Consider the following 3,411-nt stretch of genomic DNA (forward strand, 5'->3'; position numbering starts at 1 on the left):
ACCACAGCAAAATGTACACATTCACCCAGCAAATTGAAAAAATTCACCACGCGTTTAAATGGGCCACTCACAGTCATATGGTAAGGAGCGAACTGAGCAGCATGTCAGAGTGACTTGTGAGTGGCTGAATGCGAAATTGAAAGGTCGGTGTTGGAAATGATTTTTCGGCTGCACCCAGTCGCACTTACCACGGCGGCGAAGAAGGCGACTGCAGATTATACTGAGATCCATGTTTTTCACTGCATTGACTGTGAAATATTTCTACCCTGCTCTAGACATTCTGCGCCAGTTCAATGTCTATGCACCGGAACGGATAATGAGACCACGGAATTTTCTCTCTCTTGAAACCCGCAATAGACAATACGGCTTACATGAACCGATCTGTGCAATGGCTGCATCTTTCAACACGGTGTACGCTGAATTCGACTTCAATCTTCCATTGGTAACTTTCATCCGGCGGATTACCTATTGAGGGAATAAGCAGTACCTACTTCGCACACAGATAGACCACGTGCTGGTCGACGGACGACATTTCTCGGATGTTATAGATGTAAGGTCCTTCAGAGGTCCGAACATCGACTCGGATCACTATCTTGTAGTTGCAAAATTCGGGCGCGACTTTCCAGCGTCACGAATTCACGAAACAACAGAACGATGCGTTTAAATATCCAACGCTTGTCAGTTGAAGGAGTTGCTGAACAGTACCACCAGAAGCTGGACGAGCGGATAGGAGATGCCACCGGATCTGGCGACGTCAACAGATTGTGGGAAAATATCCACGAAGCTGTGACTAGAACAATACAAGAAGTGTTAGGCACTTCACAGAGACGCCAACGAAATGGTTGGTTTGATAAGGAGTGCCAGCGAGTGACGGGCTAGGAAAATGTTGCTAGGAGTCGAATGCTAGTGGCCCGTACCCGTTCCAACAGAGAGCGGTACAGTGTAGCAAGGGCAGAAGAGAAACGAATCCACCGCAGAAAAAAAGGCAACACGAAGAGAGTGTGATAGCTGAAACGCAGGAGAACATGGATAGAAACGATATGCGGAGGTTTTACGCAGCTGTCATAAGACTGGCACTGCGCCAGTGCCCGCCATGTGCAATGACCGAGAGGGGAATATTCTGACAGATAAGACTATGGTGGCAGCCAGTTGGAAGGAGCACTTCGAAGATTTGTTGAACGGTGAGAATGATGGTGTATTAAATAGCAGGATAGACATAGTCGGCGACGGTCAAGCTGTTGAACCACCAACGCTAGACGAGGTTAAGAAGGCTCTAAACGAGCTGAAAAACAGTAAAGCTGCTGGGGAGGACGAGATCCCGGTCGCCCCGGCTTCTTAAACACGAAAGTTAACAACTGCATCAATCAATCCACCACATTATCCAGAAAATATGAGAGGATGCCGGCTGGTTGGATGGCCTAATAAGACCAATCTATAAGAAAGGGCACAGACTAGAGTGTGCCAATTACAGACGGATCACCCTTCTGAACTCGGCGTACAAAATCCTGTCGCGTATCCTGTTTAACAGACTTAGACCGCTTGATGAGTCCAGGCAGTTTTTCGCGAGGGCCGATCAACGACGGATCAGATCTTTAGCATGCGGATGATCCTTGATAAATTCCGGGAGTACAACTTGCAGACTCACCATCTGTTCATTGATTTCAAAGCAGCGTACGATTCAGTGAAGAGAAATGATCTGTGGCAGATAATGTCCGAACATAGTTTCCCGACGAAACCGATTAGGCTCGAAATCAAGTATTGGGATTGCAGACGAAGTGTCAACCTCGTTTGTGACCTTAGACGGATTAAACAGGGTGATGCACTTTCGAATTTATTGTTCAACATTGCACTCGAAGGCACTATTAGGAGATCTGGCGTGCAGAGAAACGGCACTTTCATCACACGGTGGCATATGGCTTTGCGGAGCATATGCGACCGTGTGACCATGGTGGCAGGTAGAGATAGGGGAAGACCTAGTGGTGTTGGTGCAGAAGTAGTGCTTGATGGGGATGTGTTTGAAGTTGTTGAAGAATTTGCTTACTTTGGAACGCTTGTGACATTCGACAATGACGTTTCCCGTGAAGTGAAAAGACGTATTGCTGCTGCGAATAGGGCCTTTTACAGATTACGTAACCAGCTTTGGTCCCGCAACATGCAGACGGAAACGAAATTTTCTCTGATTCTACCAGTGGCCCTTTATGGACATGAAGCATAGACGTTAAAAGAGGGGGACCGGAGAGCTTTCGGGGTTTTCGAGCGATACAATAAGTACAATACTCGGACGGAAACTAGAAAATGGTGTGTGGCGCAGAAGCATGAATCATGAGCTGTATCAAGTATACAAAGAAGAATATATTGTGAAAAATGTATAAAATACGGCAGTCTTCAGTGGGCAGTGCAAATGTCGGACGAAAGAATTGCGAAAACAATATTCAACAGAGAACCAGACTTCGTTGAAGGCCACGAACACGCTGACTGCACGCGATGGAATCGGACCTGGGGACCCTGAACGTTCGGGGAATCTGGAGGAACATCGCCCAAGACCGACGATTATGGAGCTCTACAAGACGCCAGGCATAGGTGTATCGACGCTGTAGCCAACCAGGTAGGAATTAGGTAATAAGATTTTATTCATTAGGACAATTTTCTGTCCTAAAAATTTAAAAGCAAACAATAAACAATAACATGGTTTGAGATCGTCAACGCAACTTCCTCTCAGATTTCATCGGCATTTTCTTTATGTCGGATACCTGCAATTATTTCAACCTGCGGAACTTTTCTGTATGTTGGAATTTGGCCCAAGAGAAGAGAGAGTTGTAGAAATTGGGTGGAGTTCGTATTTTCCACTCCATTCTCTTCGATGTTTTTTTCTTTATTGGAGTGAATTTTAATTAGGAAACTACTTCTTCACTATAACGGTGGATGTGATTCCTTCTTCTAAAGTCGGCGTTTGCCCGTAATTAGGTGGATGTGATTCCTTCTATGGAAGTAGGCGTTTGCCTGTAATAAGTTAGTGGTAGATGTGATCCCTTCGTCAGAAGTTCTACCATTTCGTTCGTCCGCATTTCCGAAAAATGCCTACCATCAGTTCCCAAAAATAACATTTCAGAGGAATTATTTTTTCCCGAATTATTATAAAGAATTATTAAGCGGGTCAATGTTTTCAAAAGGGAAGTCTGTCTTCTTTTAATTAAATGATAAAGTATCAATAACATAACACTGATCAATTGGTTTTATAATTTTCCGATTGTGAAAAATAATGCGCATCAAACTGGCAATTTCGGGCAAGACCGGGTACATACTGCTAGTAGAGAAATAAAGGAAGTCGACAGGAATCTGGCCCTCCCATATGCCTCCATTTTTTGTACGCGAAGGATTCTTCAAAACCATAAAAAACTTCATATTCTTGAT

This window comes from Armigeres subalbatus, chromosome 3, assembly GCF_024139115.2.
Source record: "Armigeres subalbatus isolate Guangzhou_Male chromosome 3, GZ_Asu_2, whole genome shotgun sequence".
Lineage (NCBI taxonomy): Eukaryota > Metazoa > Arthropoda > Insecta > Diptera > Culicidae > Armigeres > Armigeres subalbatus.